The sequence below is a fragment of the Protopterus annectens genome, chromosome 5.part1 (assembly GCF_019279795.1).
Source record: "Protopterus annectens isolate FY-2018-M chromosome 5.part1, PAN1.0, whole genome shotgun sequence".
Taxonomy (NCBI): domain Eukaryota; kingdom Metazoa; phylum Chordata; order Ceratodontiformes; family Protopteridae; genus Protopterus; species Protopterus annectens.
This window is the reverse complement of record NC_056736.1, coordinates 425,352,584-425,371,825: the sequence shown is the minus strand read 5'-3', so window position 1 is coordinate 425,371,825 and position 19,242 is coordinate 425,352,584. Positions and strand designations below refer to the sequence as shown.

The window sequence follows — 19,242 nt, the reverse complement described above, 5'->3', positions numbered from 1 at the left end:
CCAGGATGTGTGCAAAACATAGTGGGATATGGGAACCTCTCAGCTGTGGGTGTGCCTGTCCAGGTATGTGCCTGAAAGGTATGGTCCGTCTATAACCTGTCATTGCAGGTGTGCTCTGCAGAGCCTAGAGGCAGGTCCCAGTCACTGCAGAGATGTTGGAGTGGTGCATTATAAGGTGTGCCTTGCCTGCTTGCGTCACAGGGGAAGATGCAAGCAATGTGTCACATGACCCCATGTCGCGCATGCCAGTTACCGCCCTGCCGGTGACAGTTATTGGAAACTGTGCAGGAAAGGCAGTATAGAAGCAGCAAGAGCCTTACATGTGAGGTGTACTCCCAGGACCGACAGGTGCAAGTCATCTGTGCCACAGCATTGTGTTTGACCAGGATAGTCATAGCGGACAGATACCACATGCCTGTGGAATGACAATAGGAGCATAGGCAACTGTTGAAGTGACACAGTCGGTCATTGTACAGTGGTATCATGTCCGGACGAATGCACAATGCTCCCCAGGGCTAGGCCCACACCCTCAGGGCTATAAGACTGGTGAGCTATTGCATGTCCCTGCACATGTAGTCTGTGAAGTGGCATCACAGGGCAGTCACACTAACATGGCGAATGACAGACATATTGTACCTGGTGAGGTGTGGCATGGGTGCATAGGTTATGTTGCAGAAGATGTTACCCGACAGCAAGATGTAAGCGACTAACGCCTTGTGTAGCCTGCTGTGTGGAACTGCAGTGTGACACCCTACAGAGTCAGCTATGACTGGTGTGTTGTGAATGTTATAACACACTATTGGTTGTATGTGGTGGGCACACATGAGTCTGTGGGCTATAAGCTGGTGATGTTGTCTTCCATGATGGGGGCTACCTCTGGTGCCTACAGTGAGTATGGAGACGTACTGCACAGGTTGTCCTCGTAGGTGTGGCCAGTGGTGTATATTATGTGAGACTATGTGATGGGTGGGGTGTGTTACGAATGTTACACATCCCCAAATGACTGTCAGGTGCAGTCAGGGTTGGCGACAGCATTACCCCCAGCCATAGCTGTCAGCCTCCTGTCCCCAAAATGAGGAACATTAGACCTCATACCGTGTGACAAATGGGCGAAACATGGAACACTTACAACTGGCATACTAACAGCGTCAACTAGGAAGGGCATATGATGGCTAAAATAGGCTGGTCTTATGTATAAAACAGATATTCCAATGAATTAATATGATTCTCATCTATCTAGTCATGGCTAGCAGGTAAACTATGTACAACAATGAATGTGTGACAGACCCTTCCAATGTGGAACCTTGAGGAACATGCTCCTTTTAGAACCCCAAATGAGGTACGTTCCCCATAATGAGGTACACCTGAGAGCTATGGGCCCAGCACGGCTGCAGACGTGCATCCCCCACAGGCTGTAGTGCCGTATGTTGGGAGGTGAGCATTGAATGTGTACATGAGACAATTGCTCTATTGCCACATGTACGACATATCCCTCATATAGACAGGCAGTAGCACTGGTACGTGACAGTTGGACATGCCTGTATATACAACCATTTCCCACAGGATATGTGCGTTATGTGTGTACAATAGCTGTCGTACCTTAAGCAAGCTGGAAAGTGTAGGACAGCCAGTGTACCTGTGGGAAATGGTGTGGAATGGGCGCTATAGTAATCAGTAGCTCATGACATACTCACATGCTCTGAACAAGTGCCTAGCATGACCATACAATACAGATAGGGTGTTGGATAATATCAACCCACAAGTGGTGATGACAGTCATTTAGGGTGGAACCGCACTATAACCCTGCTGAGTATGGTGTGCATGTCCATGAACCATTAGCACTGTAGATGTCAGCAGTACAGATGTACAAGATAGCACGGATATTTGATTACAAATACCTGTGCATGTCACAGGAGTGTTCCACCAGTGGCCTGTTGACAGACTCACAACTACAAAAGGTGCAAGAGTGACATGTGCACAGCACATCCGTGCCAGATACAGTAGAACAGGGTTAATGTGTTGTACCCCACCCTCATTGTAGCCCATACCACACAGACAAATGTTAGGCATCTGTGTATGTAAGGCTGTGAATGGCCATGACCTATCAGTTTAGCTGTGTCAGTGTTGTGAACAACATACATAATGGGCTGTGTGTGTGAGGTGTGTGACATATGTGCACAGTCTGATGGATGATACCAGCAGTGTCACCGCTAGATGAACATCCCTGTACCCATAAACTACTACCTAGACTGTGGTCAACATTATGGACACTGTGTAAGGGATGGTGCTGTGTAGTGCACCCCCCGACATGGTGACGTCTCCAGGCCCCTTAGGTAGTCATCTGAGGTACCCATGTCATGTCAGGGTGCCATCCATGAGCATGGAGATCACTGGCCAGGCATATACAGCACTGTGGTGACCAGTATTGGATCACATACCACCTGTAAGTGGTAATGGCTATGCATGGATGTGTGATACCAGCCTTCATAATCCACACTTCCACTATGCAGCATGCTGTCTACCTTGTAGAAGGACATTTGCTACACCATGATAATGGACATGCTACATGTCCATATCCTGATCTATATGACATATGTCATGGACCGCCACCGTCCTAATACTAGGATCACCACAGGCTGGACAGATCCCTGTGCCATATATGTGACATACTCCTGCCATACCATGCAACCCTGTCCATCAAAGCTGCAGATGTCATCCCAGTCATACATGGTGTGATGGCTGCATGGTAGATGTACTATCAACTGACTGGATCAGTAATGTGGCACTGATGCAGCTTGCAGTGGCACAATGGCCATCTGTAACAGCGTGGAAACCATGCCCACACATGCTATGGTTGATGACCATCCCTGCGAATGTCGTCTGACTATTCATTGTCCCATGTCTATCAGGTGTAATACAGGCGATCAGTGTCAGGATGTTGAACAGTTGTACAGTGCTGTGTAGATGTATATGGCTAAACACATGCATGTACAGGTGTCCATGCATATGTGTGCATTGTCACTGCTCAAGTCCATTCCGGCTGTGTCTGTGTTGATATGTGACATATACACAGCATCCAGGTCAACAGTAGTACCGTGGACACATCGAGGCATGTGCAGATAGGTAAGAACACAAGTGCAGGCAAATAGACATGCCCACAGCAAGACAGCATTTACATGGAGTATGAACACTCTAATGAGGTGACACACATATATGGTGATGATATCCAATGCATAATGGGTGTGACATGTGTGACACAAACACGTCAGTCATGTCAGTGTCATGATGCTTTGCAAAGATAATTGTGCAGATGCAGTAGATGTCATAGAAATGTATGTGCAGCAGTATCTCTGTACATCTCTGAAACTGTGACCTGTCACCATCATTATGTTTTACAGATAATGCCCCGTACACGCCTCCCAGCATACACCCGCCAAGAGGATGATGTCCTCATCCCACAGCTCCATGACAACTATGACTTGTTGTTCAGCCATGTGCCACAGCATGCCCAGCAGCGGGATGACCTGTAGCAGGATCTACGCAGGAGGGTGAACGATGTGGGTGGCCATAACCGCACCTACCAGCAGGTGCGCAGACACTGCATGGACCTGATACAACATGCAAAACAGCGTGCCACTGTAATCGCCAGGGAACAAGGTGGAACAGGTGGTGGGCCACCAACCCAGCCCCCACTCACACACACTGAGGAGCTACTGGCCAGTCTGGGGACACCCAGGGAACAGCATCCAGAAACACTAGCTGCCATCGTGGAGGTGGGTGTCTCCCAACCAATGAGCCTGGAGTTGCCTGGTAAGTCAGTAATGCACATATGGCTATTATATTCCATGTAGTTGCATGTGTCACTGTACATTATGTAAAGTAACAACATATGCCAGGTATGTGGACACACATGCTGCATACTACAGTATGCTACATTGTGTATGCACACATGTGCATACTATATGCTATTACACAGGTGAATGTGTGCACATGCACAATGCAACCTGTGGCTGTCATACAGTCATGGATAATATTCATACTGGTGTGTCACCCCTATACAGGTACCTCTGGCATGCCGCACAGACATGGGTCCGTTGCAGGTGAGACTGTCATCAGTATCAGGCATGTTACAGTGTAGATCTATTTGCCATGTGGCCAGTTAACACTTGCACACCTGGTGTTTGTTCCAGTCATGATATGCAGGTCGCACCACCATGCATTCACACACGCCACCCATGTGCAATATATTCAAACGTAATGATACACAGACTTGAAACCACAGTACTTGTCATCGCGACATATGTGGTCAGCTGTGCATACAACGGTGGAGGTGTTCTACAATGGAGGCATATGTAGTATGCATTGGAACAACATGTGTGGTACGCACACAGTACCACACAGTGAGCTGTGATATGAGCAGCCCACAAGTGTCACCATTGTGTCATATGCCCCTACATTGTGATGTGCCACCTGACATGTCCCAGACATGTAGTGTTCTGTCTGCAATATCGTCACACTATCGCATGACCCATACCCCACATACCAAACATACAACCCGTTGTCTGCATAGCCCTGTGGATTGTGACATATCTGACATGTATGGGTGTATGTCATATGGGACCACACAGACATGTGGAGAAGATGCCCATCACACACAATTGGCCAACACATGTGCACACATGGCCATGGGGGATGGCCAGAGACATGTAGCCACACAGTACTTGGGATGTGTATACACCCTGTTGCACATTGTCCACACCTGGTCCAATTATAGCCTTAGTTGGCCGATTATACAGTTGATGTGGTACCTTGCACAACCTAAAAGCCTGTGCACAGCTACTGGAGGTGTCACTGAAGTCTACCATATACGATCTGTCGAACATCACGACTGTGTTGCAGTTATGGCTATGCAATGTGTACATATTATGCATTCTACAGCAACATACATGCCTCATGTTGCCATGCAATGACACAGTGTCTGTACTTCACACTGTATAGCAATGTAGACGGCTCACACTACCCTCCCATGCTCATGCACATTTGCTAAACATGTATTCTATCTGTAGGGCATACACACAAGACTGCAATGTGAAGCCCATTATGATGCTGTACATGTGTCAGGACACCATTGTGTCAAACATGTATGCATGTTAATGCACATGTCAGCAGATTACATGAAAAGGTCACGTCAGCCATGTGTACTGTTACCCTGTTCTGGGCCACATGGTGTATCACGGGGATGCATGCATACTACCATGATTGTGTGAACTGCATGGCTACTGATATGACACCTGCTTGCTGTAGTATGCACCCCAGGGAGGTATGCTTACTAACACTATTAATGTCTGAGCTGCATGCCCTCTGCTGTATCGCAGGCATGCTGCATGCCATCTGACAAATCACATGCATGGTGTGTCTGTGTGTGTGTGTGTGTGTGTGTGTGTGTGTGTGTCTGTGTGTGTGTGTGTGTGTGTGTGTGTGTGTGTGTGTGTGTGTGTGTCTGTGTGTGTGTGTGTCTGTGTGTGTGTGTGAGTGTGTCTGTGTCTATTGTACTTTACAGTATTTCTTTGCATTCACAGGTGATGTAGGCACGTTACCCTCCTGTGGTCCATCTGATGTTAGTGTCCCCACAGATACTAGCGATGATGAACATATGCATGAGGTACAGGCAGGGTTGTCAGGGGCTGAATCTGTGCCAATGGTTACCATCCCAGCTATGTCCCCCTCTTCCCCGCACACAGTTCTGCTGCCAACACATACTGCATCACCGGTGGCCATAGAGGAAGGACAGTCAGCATCTGTTGGCATGGAACAGGAACGTGTGGTGGCTACAGAAGGTGTGTCTACACACCATAGTGTCAGTGTAATGACTGCAGATGTGCCACATAGGCATGTGGCCGGTGCTGCTCGTAGGAGGACCTCTGGCAGACATGCACCTGCAGGACAGAGCGCAGCAGCTGGTATCACCAGACGCATGTTCCAGACTGTAATGGCGGCACAGGCACGTGCTGAGTGGCAGAACAGAGAAGGGCAGAGGCTGCAGAGGGCTGCTATCCATACCCTAAATGACAACATCCAGGCATTGGCAAATGCTCAACAGCAGATTGCTAATGTTCTGGATGGGCGACTAGGTGAAATCGTTGGAATCCTTGACCGAGGCATGGCAATCCACAAGCGGGAGCTGTCTGTGCTGGAACACCTGGTAGGAGTGAGGCGTAGGCCACGTGGACGTAGGCCAGCAGCACCACCTAGTGTAGGTCGACGTGAGCGTGCCACCTCAGATGACTGCTCCCATAGTGCCGGTAGCAGTAGCAGTGCAGCTTGCTGCTGTGCTGTCAACACCAGGACACAGCAGGCCATGTGGACGTGGCCCTAGATGGTCTCAGCAGGGACATGTTTCCAGTGAACATGTGTAGTCGAACAGTAGCCACTCTGTACCTCCACCTGGTATTGCCCGTGCAACCCCAGGCAGGCACAGGTCATGTGGCATGGATGGACACAGTGAGCTGTACAACCTGCACTGTACAATCTGGGGCTGTCAATTATACCCTGTGTAGGCATCACAAATGGCAGAACTGTGTACACACATACATGCACACAGCAAACACAACTGTAGGGCTCCACAACATCCACATGCATTCTGCACAGAGATGTCCAGTCAACTCACTGGCCCTTACAGACACACATGATGTTATCCATTGGTGCAGCTTATGCCCCTGGCAAACATATCACCCTGTGCATATGATGAAGCCTGTGCCGCATCCCTGTCATCCACACCATCGGTGCAGGGTTATGCACAAATATTCTGATGCACAGGGTGGACAGCATAGTGAGAGGTGTATGTAATACCTGTGTAGGCATAGTGAGGGATGTGTATGTTGCAGTGGTTGTGTGCAGCCTATGCCCCTGGCAAACATATCACCCTTTGCATATGATGAAGCCTGTGCCGCATCCCTGTCATCCACACCATCAGTGCAGGGTTATGCACAAATATTCTGATGCACAGGGTGGACAGCATAGTGAGAGGTGTATTTAATACCTGTGTATGCATAGTGAGGGATGTGTATGTTGCAGTGGTTGTGTGCAGCCTATGCCCCTGGCAAACATATCACCCTGTGCATATGATGAAGCCTGTGCCGCATCCCTGTCATCCACACCATCGGTGCAGGGTTATACACAAATATTCTGATGCACAGGGTGAACAGCATAGTGAGAGGTGTATGTAATACCTGTGTATGCATAGTGAGGGATGTGTATGTTGCAGTGGTTGTGTGTGAATACTGAGTTGTGTATGTGACATAGGTTGTGTACTGTTGACATGCACCAGTCACACCATGTAGTGTAGGTGCAGCATGCATTGTGATGTGTTCACGGTATGTGTCTTGGTTACATCTGTAGCACCATGTTGGTTGTGATACCCTGGTTCCCTCCTATGGTGTACTTGCATGTGCCTACAGGTAGCAGTGTTTGCAGTCCCCCACGTGTAACTGTGGAGTACACATAGACATGTCTGGCAATATCAGCATGCTACATGTACCTTCATCCTGACTGTTGGACACACAAGCATGACACAGATGTCCGCACATATACTGCACCTGACGCATGTCATTGGTGCCACAGGCTACACTGGACAGAGACGTGACATACATAGCAGGACACATTACAGGTATGGTGACATGGTGCAGGGGTTGTACACAGCGGCCTGGCCAATGATGATGTGAGGTGTCACTTGGTAGCTGGAGGCCACACTGTGCAGCAGTAGGACCCTGTAACAGTACATGAACATGTCTGCAGTCACGGGGTGTACACCACTATAATGCACACCCCATAGTGTGCAGCTGGGGACCCTTGCCTTTGTGGTCATCACCCTCACAGTACTATGCACCCACACGATGTGTCACAGAGAAGGGACATGCACAGGTAGCCAGTATGGCTGGGACCTATGGCATCAACAGGGTTGTGCAATGCATCACCATTACGGGTTAGTCAACACGTGGGGCCAGTGATAATTTCCCACTGTATATTAGCATACACACTCACACCAAGCACCAGACATAAATACAGACACACACACACTGTGGTGACCACACATGTGTATACGGACAGCCGATGTGTGTGATGCACCTCACCGGTGAACGTCATGCTTCCCACACCGACGTATGTACAGTTCTCTACAATGGTGTACAGGGATGTGTAGCAACTGGGACATATTCCCCATGATATGTGGCATCCCTGGTCACACATTCGGACACACATGGCAGTGCTGGGAATGATACACCAGCCATATGATGACACGTTTGATGGACATGCAGCGGTATTGATTGCATTATGTGTACCAACTCTATATCTGGCAAATGCGCTGCTATATACACACGAGAGGTTGTAGGTGTTACAGGTGCCATATGACATATAGTTGTTAACACCTGACCGCTGTGTATGCATTATGTCAGCACCATCACGTAACAGCGACATAGCATACAGTTAGCACATGGCATGATAGGATGGTGTGTGACACAACTGTGAGCCACCCCCTGCACACATACATCTAGACAGGTGGTTCACCACGTTATGTACACACATCCCTCCATGCGTGCTGTTTGTATGTCACCGTATACAGATGTCAATGATGTGTCTGCATTGCGTCTGCATGTCGTAGGTAGGTGCAACTATGTTACGGACATCGGCCACTGCACATGCATGTTTGCTGCACGCACAGTATAGATGTCACATGTGTCTCCTGTTGCCATGTTTGTATGCATTGCTATTGGACATGTGTGTTGACATACATAACACATGGACTGCGGTATGATATCACGGGTGTCACAGGCGACCAGTACAAGGGTATGTGTCCCGGTCAACACTGCTACCCCCTGTAGTGTGAGCATTCAACAGACATGGGCCCACATTCACTTCACGTGTGTAGCATTGATTAGGCCAGTGTTATGCACGAGGTACATCAAAGGCCATGTATGTATGTGCTGTGTGTGCAGTCCATGCACACATCCACACAATCACATGTATGACATACCCAGACGTGTGTTCATTGGTGTACAGCAACAGTCAGGTGTCACAGCTGTGTAAGGGCCATGGTATGTCTTGAGCCGACCTGTTCATGTATACTGGTATCATTGCAATGCATAACACTGGTTGGATCCCTGTTGGTACGTGTGTACTCTGCACAGCTGGTGTACACCGCTGTACAGCCCAGTGGTCATGTGTCACATGGTGTTGTTGGACCGTAAGGCTGTGTAGTGCTGCACCAACGACATGGTGCTGTCTTGACAGCTACAGTGTACACTGCAGTGTGTACGTGTGTGGCCTGCACCTGTGACAGCTGTGATGGCAGCTGTGTGTGTACAGGTCACTGCATGTGTGACCGCCCTGTGCGTAAGGGCAGTTATACCTTACTGTGCCCTTCTGTGTGTACACTCCATCTGCATGCAAGATTGCCCTTTGCAACAACTAAGTGTGTGAGCATGCCCAGTATGCCATTGTGTAGATGGACACACAGTACATTCCACATTGCGCCCCTCCATGATTAGACTCCGTGTGCATGCAAGATGGCCCTTTGCAACTGCTAAGTGTGTGAACATGCCCAGTATGTCGTTGTGTAGATGGACACACAGTACATTCCACACTGCGCCCTTCCATGATTAGACTCCGTGTGCATGCAAGTTGGCCCTTTGCAACAGCTAAGTGTGTGAGCATGCCCAGTACACCATTGCGTAGATGGACACACAGTACATTCCAAACAGACATGTGATACTAAGCATGTGGGCATGGCCATTGACATCCTGTATAGCCATGGTGGTCATCCAGGCACCAGATGTCCAATTTCGATGTCACGATGGATGCCTACATTGAACACACTTGTTGCTCTCTCGATGGGTGTACTGTCTGTGGCGTATCCCATATCTATTCAGTGTTGTTGTGCTCCGTAGATATTTAGTTGGCCCGTTGACAGCACTGGCGTGTTTGTGTACGTCTACCTTGGGACGGTAATATGCTTTCAGACCGCTCACTCTCTAAACATTCCCTATCGGCATCTTTGCCTTTGCAGATGATGTCACCCACCTAGAAGTATGCCTCTGGGAGTGCTGTGTTCAGTAATCTTGGTAGCGCGTTCTGTAAATGCGTAATGCTGTAGTGTGTTAGAGTAGATAGATGTGTGTTCAGCTCCCGGCCCTTCCAAGTGTGTGTGTGTGTTTCCTGCTGCCTGGGGACACAGTAAAGCTTTTATATGCCTCACAACACATACATTCCCTATTGGCGTCTTTGCCTTTGCGGATGATATCACCCACCTAGAAGTATGCCTCTGGGAGTGCTATGTTCAGTAATCTCGGTAGCGTGTTCTGTAAATGCGTAATGCTATAGTGTGTTAGAGTAGGTAGGTGTGTGTTCAATTCCCGGCCCTTCCATGGGTGTGTGTGTGTGTGTTTCCAGCTGCCTGGGGACACAGTAAAGGTTTTAGATGCCTCACAACACATACATTCCCTATCGGCGTCTTTGCCTTTGCGGATGATGTCACCCACCTAGAAGTATGCCTCTGGGAGTGCTGTGTTCAGTAATCTTGGTAGCACATTCTGTAAATGTGAAATGCTGTAGTGTGTCAGAGTAGGTAGGTGTGTGTTCAACTCCCGGCCCTTCCAAGTGTGTGTGTGTGTGTGTGTGTGTGTGTTTCCAGCTGCCTGGGGACACAGTAAAGCTTTTAGATGCCTCACAACACATACATTCCCTATCGGCATCTTTGCCTTTGCGGATGATGTCACCCACCTAGAGGTATGCCTCTGGGAGTGCTGTGTTCAGTAATCTTGGTAGCACGTTCTATAAATGCGTAATGCTGTAGTGTGTTAGAGTAGGTAGGTGCGTGTTCAACTCCCGGCCCTTCCAAGTGTGTGTGTGTGTTTCCAGCTGCCTAGGGACACAGTAATGCTTTTAGATGCCTCACAACACATACATTCCCTATCGGCGACTTTGCCTTTGTGGATGATGTCACCAACCTAGAAGTATGCCTCTGGGAGTGCTGTGTTCAGTAATCTCTGTAGCGCGTTCTGTAAATGCATAATGCTGTAGTGTGTTAGAATAAATAGGTGTGTGCTCAACTCCCGGCCCTTCCAAGGGTGTGTGTGTGTGTCTGTGTCTGTGTGTGTTACCAGCTGCCTGGAGACACAGTAATGCTTTTAGATGCCTCACAACACATACATTCCCTATCAGCATCTTTGCCTTTGTGGATGATGTCACCCACCTAGAAGTATGCCTCTGGGAGTGCTGTGTTTAGTAGTCTCGGTAGTGCGTTCTGTAAATGTATCATGCTGTAGTATGATAGGGTAGTTAGGTATATGTTCAATTCCCAGGCCTGCCAGATGTGTGTGTGTGTGTGTGTGTGTGTGTGTGTGTGTGTGTGTGTGTGTGTGTGTGTGTGTGTACATGCTCCCGTCCACCTGGGGACTCAGGTTATGATTTTAGATGCATCGCAACACAGATGTATCTTGCTGACGTCTTTGTCTTTGCAGATGGTGACACGCACCTAGTAGAATGCCTGTGTGTCTGCTGTGTTTAGTAATCTCGGTAGCGTGTTCTGTAAATGCATCATGCTGTAGTGTGATAGGGTAGTCATGTGTAGGTTCTATTACCAGCCCTGCCACATGTGTGTGTGTGTATGTCTGTATCTTTCTCTCTCTCTCTCTCTCTCTATATATATATATATATATATATATATATATATAATCTATTCTCTGCCCATAACTCTGCTCTTGCATGGACAGCTGACTGTTTCATGTATCGCATATTTGCATAGCTTTCACATACCAATGGGGTATGTTGCAACTCCCAACATTGTCCATGCAACGTCCGTGTTACGGGCGGTGTTACACGCCCTTACAGGCGTTTGCTGTATATCTTGGCAAACATCTATCCTTGCTGTACTCTCACTGTACTCGTACACGCCGGAAGCTTCATGTATCATGTCCTAGTTTTGATGTGTGTATGTCTATTTGTGCTGTGTGCATGGCTCTGGGTATGTCCCACTATCATCATTTGTAAAGGTGACAGCCCTATAGGTTCTTCATGTAGACTGCTGTGTCATTTGACATGTCAGCACATACCTGCGGACAGTACTGCACGTCCTACTGCAGCGCATTTCATACCTTCTGCGTTATCTTGCAGTCGATATTGCTGTTTCCTCACACATGGATCTGTTTCTGTTCATACCACTCCACCTCCTAGAGCAAGTTGCTGGACAAGGCCTTATCTGATAATGGGACACATAGGGGCAGTATTGACATGTTGCTCTTACAAACGTAGATAGTTGACACAATAATAGGTTTTGCATTAGTATGGCTTTTCTGTCGGATTTGGTGTCTTACTCACATGTTTGTCATTATTTCTTGTCTTCAGTTATCATGGAAGTGCCACAATGTTACTGTTGTTATGTGGAACACACCAAACATATGAGGCAAAACTCTGCACTTTCTGCGTAAATCTGTACAGTTGCAGAGTATGTGTCTGTAACAAAATATCAACTTTCTGACACCAATACACACACTGTATGGCGGCATCACAGGCCACATGCCATGACATTTATATTGCAGGGCACACCCACCCAGACAGTTGTATTCCTCACACAGGCCAACAGCTGCTTATCCACACTAATTGGTCTATCATGTACCATATGTGTGCACCGGTATTTGCGCTTTCCGTCAGTAGCAGAGCTCACGTACGTGTCTGGGGGACTGGACATTGTTACGGTGACACTGCATGACACCCTGAGGGACACATTACTTTTTGTCTATTAACCTTCCACATTGACATTCACAGGGCATACGTTGTCATTCACATTTGTCGGAGTACATGCGTGTGTCTAGTACATGTTTTCTCATTTGTCCTAATGTCTTTCTTCTCACCTGTCCACCTAGTATCACTAGTTCTGTACATGTATTTTGGACAGGTTACCTTCATACCACTAACCTGTACACATTATGGGTAAACGCCCTGACATTTGACCTTGTTACATTTGTCATAGTGATGTGCCTTTCTGGTAAATTGCTGGCAAGGCATTACGGACTGTGCGGTAGATAATAGTGACTGACATTTCCATTACATGATTAGTAACACTCATAACATCCATATTCATGGGTACGCCAGTATTCTCATGACGTTCTGACTTTGTCTGGGGTATATCTAATATAGTCCCTATTTGTATTTCATGTACTATGCCTTAGTGCAGCTGTGTTATTCTGACAGTTTGCCAGTTATGGGTACCATCTTGGTCGTACGCATGTCCATCCATGATAATCGCCTACATGACACTGATATAGGGCCCTACATATTGCCAAAATGGTTTCCGCAATATCCAGTGGATGGTTTGCCCTATTATTGAGAATATAGGCGTGTGCTATACCCACATCACTCCCACGGGGCGGGCATACGAAATCCCTGCCAAACAACACCTAGGCTCATTTCTGCATACCCATGATTCCCATACCTGACAACCCTCTACAGTACCCATTACACATGTTTAATGTGTGCAGTACTGAAGTGTGGAGACACTTATATGCACTCCCCACTCTCCGGTTATCAGTTCGTATGTCATACATTCTATCGACACATGTGTCGTCACCCTTGCACCTGATACTGTTGCATGTACAGCTATTTCGTATTTGCTGCGGTCACTTCTTTTGCGTCAATGTCGGTTGACACTACGTAAGATTCAATTTTTGGAGTCCTGCAATGGACACCTATCTGCATGTTTAAAGTGTAGAACTTGCTGGACTGTCACTTTCTGGCCAATGGTTTGGAATGCTGCGGTTTATTCACCTTTCCTGCATGTCTGTTTGTCTACCCATATTAGATATAACGTCGCCTATTTATGTAGATATGTCATATCTACGGGACATAAGTCTGTTTTGTATACATATATACATGTACAATCCTCATTTCATAACTTGCTTTGGTTTACATCTGTGGATTATGTGTATACACATATATCTATATCCATACCATACCTTTCCACTATACAGATTGTCGCAGAGTGTACAGCTGCTTGCCCCTTTATCTTCGATGTGTTTTAAATAAACCTGTGTCTATCTGGCAATGTCGTAGCATTTCATTTGACACTTACAGTGGGGATTTTTGGCAAGCAGTTCAGGTTACGACTGCATACCCTTCAGAGAATCCATGCTACTGACACACCCGTTATTCTATCCACTTTCTATGTTTGTTCTGGCACATATCTGGTGTTTGTCCCTATTTGTACTGGTAGTTTGCATGGCTTTGTCTGGTTTCATACTTTACGAGGTTAACAGGTTTGAGCCATGTATAACTAACATGGGGGAAACAGCATTCATTTACTATGCTGTGAGCGGATCACACATGTACAGGCGCACTTGCATTTCCTTATTGTGGGTTACGCGCAGGCGTGCATGCATATCCTTATTGTGGGTTACATATGTTTACTAAGTCTTTGTGCTTACGTGGGCTTTATTACTTGTGACAGTACCAGTAATTATCTGTAATACGGTTAACGGACGTTTGCGAAACACACCTTCACCTTTACATATTTAACTGTCTGTACAGCACAGACGCATTCATTACACTTTCACATTATATGTGCTGTAGTCGTTGTTCAACCGGGACTGCATGCACATTGGCCGGATGCTGTAACCACTATACGTTTGGTGTTCTGACTCATTTATATGCATACCCATAGTACATAGCTACATTAACATATGCCTCACCGCTTCACTTACGTCACAGGCATCCATTCTCCTGCTGGGAAAAATGCGGTACTACATGTTACACATTCCCTATTCCCTACTGCTCTGGACCCACGCTGCATATTTCATCACTGCAGGGATATTCAGAACCCAAAGGCTTATAGTCCTGACACATACAGGTCTTTAATTGTCAGGGTGCTCATGTGGTGATCTGGGTTTAGGCTTGTCCGCCTGGTGAACAGAACTGCCCTGACCATGTTCAAATGTCAGACAAAGCACATGGACAGGGTTTGTCCATTTTAAACATTTAATCTGTGTTTACAGACACAGGTGTTTGGGCACCTATCAGCAGCTTATGATATTGGCAATACATAATATGGGTGGGGGCGGTTACGATACATAATCCACGGTGAGTGGTGTTCCCATTCACATTTGACTATTTCCTGTATTCATTCTTATGAGGGTTATTATTCTGCACATGACTTAACTATGAATTAACTACGGGTATGCAGTAGTACAGTCAACATATGTGACGGCTTGTTACAGTATATATGTACGGACCTCTGTAATACTGGGGACTACCCCACATCCTTCACAACATTTCCTGCTTATGTACATACTATTATTCCTTGAACTTTTGAAGCTTGTGAGAGCAGTAATTACATCTGTCCCTATTTGTCCACCTATCCTTTTAGGCTTTGTCCAGGTTTTGTTGCTGTAATAGGTTGAGAGGTGGTGTCGGTATGTGATTGAGTTGAATATATACTGTCGATAATTCAGTGGGGAGTAGGGTTACCACTTGTTCCTTTTTGCGAGGGGAGGTCCCACTTTGTACAGTTGTGTCCTGCGATGACACCTAAGACATGGCAAATGTCCTGTGATTTTAAGACAATAATATATTTCTTCATTTCTGTACTAGTTGCATGATACAGGTATTTTGTATCTGGTACACATAACTATTATTTGGGATAGCATAAGCTATTCAAATGCTATGGCATTAGCTTTTATCTTGGCATACAAGTGTAATTCTGTACTTTGCACAGGCCAGGGGTATGTTTTATCCTGCAAATTCTCACATTTCTACAAGGGATGTCCCACCTTGGCCATCTGAACAGGTGGCAACCCTAGTGGGGTGACCTGCATGGTGGACAGCTGTTCCATCCTGCGTAGTATGAATTGCATGTCTGTGTAGATACTGAACAGTACCGTGACTACACATACATGTTTTGTCCAGATGTGTACAGTAATGGACACCGTGGCGTGTAAACAACTCTGAGGTTTCAACAGGTTACTTATCCCACGCGGGATGTACCCACATTTTGCCGTAACATTAACGCGCAGGCATTTGGATTTACGTACCTGTGATGGGATGTTTACAAACGTGGGATACATATTTGCAATCCGGACACCGCCTAGGATGATACTTCCTACTACATATGGGGAATACCCGCTATGTGTAGGTGTACAGATGCGCAAGGCTGGTAGCTGGATTTGGTGGACATTCGGACATGGGTGCGGGCTATGTGCTATACAGGGGTTGTTGCGTATTGCATTTGCATGCATGGGTTCTACTTTTGGATATCCCAGTTCCGCATATAGCATCCTATGTGTATGTGATGGTTACGTTCCTGTTCATGTGTATAGCACATTTTACTATACATATGTTTGTGTGTGTTTGGTATACAATATGGACTGTCAGGTTTCTTTACGGTTGTTATATAGCCACAACTGCCCTGCTGTGTACTATCACTACCACTGTGGGACTGCTGGTGACCATACCCATGGGGCTAGATGTGTGTATTGGCGGCGCGCTGACATGATGCGCTTCACTTCCACTGGGTATAACTTCTGACAGTGCAGTACATTACGGACACACGATTTTAAATGTCATTTGTTCCATGGACAGAAACTCATATTATGTTGCATGCATTTCTGTTTTGTTCTCCATTTTGTGTGGCCGGGAACTGTCTTGCATGCTTTGCATACATTTCATTATCCACGGACACTGATAGGTGCGATTACTATTGCAGGCAGGCTATAATATTCAGCAGTTTAAGTTGCTCATTGCCAGCCGACATTGACACGCCTCCGGGCGCAGCTTAGTAACGCCCCATGCACTCGTGCACGAGTCCTATGCATGTGGATGTGGTAGCGGCGCACCTTCATTAATATGCATATGGCGCTACTACACCATTTATATGCCACACGGCCGGCGCAGGCCTTACACCGGCCTTGCGCCGAGCTTCATGAATCTGGGGGATAATTGGGAGCAAGTCAACACAGGTGCTTAAGGGCACATATCTTTACTAACTTAAAGATCTGGCATAAATACTTCTTCATGTAAAATACATTAGAACATCACTGCAACCTTATTTATAAGAAAACTTATATGATGTAAAGCAGCTACTCTCATTGGTTCTTAAAATAACTTTATATATAGATATATATATATATATATATATATATATATATATATATATATATACATATATATACATATATATATATATATATATATATATAGATAGATAGATAGATATTGATATAAAACATTTTAATGTAATAATCTTTGTTGCAAACAGGTTTAACACTAATTTTGTCATTCAAGCCTGGATGTGTATCTGCTTTAGTCAGATTAATCCTATAGGATTCACCATTTTCTATCTTATTTACTATATTGCCACCCCTTTCCCTTTCATAGATTATCTCAAGTACCTTAAATTTAAAATAATGTATAACATTAGTCACATTGATGTGTTTATAAAGAGCATTTATGGGGATTTGCCTCCTGATATCTCAAACATCAAATATAAGTTCTTCATGTTTATGGTTAGTTTTACCTATATAGAATGCTTGACAGCATACACACTCAGTGATTCTAAAAACATTGTTTATCTATCTGCAAACCCATCAAACGATAAATCCTATTTGTCATAGAATGAATAAAATCTTTATTCTTCAGCAAATGTTTGCAGGATGTGCATCTAGTACCGACAGGCATTCCTGTCCTTTGGCTTGAACTTATTATAGTAGTATTATTTTTTTCCTTAGCGCACAACATTTGTTTAAAAGTGTATACTCTTTTGTAACCAAATATAGAATTTCTAGGAAGTATGCATTTAAGAGGCTTAGTTAAACTGAATATATGCAAGCACTTCTTTATAATTTTCATATGTTCTATGTCTATTATATGTAAGTCATTTTCTTGTCTGTTGTTTATCAGTCACTAGGTTCTATAAATCTAAAGATTCAGAGAAAAGTGGTTTCTTAATATTTTCTCTTTGTATATGTATTAGCTTCCTCTTGCATAGTAAAATGCTTTCATCACAAAATTCCTTTTAAATAAAGTTGATTATCTAGAATAACATCATTTGTGTTCACTCTAGATGCACATAACATTTTTCCCTTGCAGTGTTGCAAAAAACATGAGACAGATGTATATTACTCTTGCATAATAAGTAAGTGTTTTTTCTAACATCCTTCATAAAAATGCTGGTTTGTATTTGACCATCATTTGATTTAACTAAAGAAATGTCTATAAAGAAATGAATTGTTTTGTATGAATAACCTTATTTAAATCTTAAGAAATTTGTTACAAAGGTCAACTAATTTACAAATTCATCACTTTGTTTGCAATTGATATTCTATAACATAAATATATCAACAAGACTCTTAAAGAAAAGTAAGCAAGGCAAGTATTCACTATTATCATTAAAGGTGAATTTCTTCTCCCATGTTGCTAACACCTAAATTAGCATAGGTATGAGCACCTGGGGTAATGATGGTGACACCTCTATTTTTTTAAATACTATTTATGTTAAATAGAAATATGTTATGAGTTAGCACAACTGTAATTAATTCACTTAGTTTTCATTTCTAAGTTAGTTAATTCTGATGAATCAGATAAAAATTCCCTTATGCGTTCTGTACCTACATCATTCAGTATCACAGTAAAAAGTGAATTTATATCTGTTGTCACAAGCAAATAACTGGTAATATTAGCTGTTAAACATTATTCATGTAGTTGTCTAAGAAAATCATTACTATATTTAATAAAACTCTGTGACCAATGCAAAAAAATATTTTATGTTTCTTTTCAAGATACATTAATATTGGCTATATAATCCAACTTCTTAAGGAAACAATGTCTCATTGGAGGAGTCTGTACATCTTTATGAATTTTTGGTAGGCTATAATAAATGGGAACCAAAGAATATGCTATATAAAATAATTAATAAATTCTAATGTGATTTGACCATTTAAATGCAATTCGTAAATTGCATTGTTTATACTTTTAATAACATAATTCAATTGAACAACACTGTTCTCTGTATAAGTATCATTAAATAAAGCATTAATAATATTCAAGTAAAATGTCCTAGCCATCACAACTATTGGTCCTCTCTTACCAGAATTCTTAATAACAATACCTTGATTGCCAATTAAAGAGGTAATTGACTTTTTCAGCTATTGTCAAGTTATTAAAACATGTCTCAACATGTGATTGCTCTAAAAACAATCATATATA

At 44.7% G+C, this 19,242-nt stretch overlaps 1 protein-coding gene across 1 annotated transcript in view; it reads right to left on the bottom strand.

Annotated features, from left to right (window-relative positions):
* LOC122803186 (olfactory receptor 2AT4-like) overlaps positions 1–19,242 on the bottom strand; it is a 172,673-nt gene that overhangs the window by 80,520 nt on the left and 72,911 nt on the right. The window lies entirely within an intron of this gene.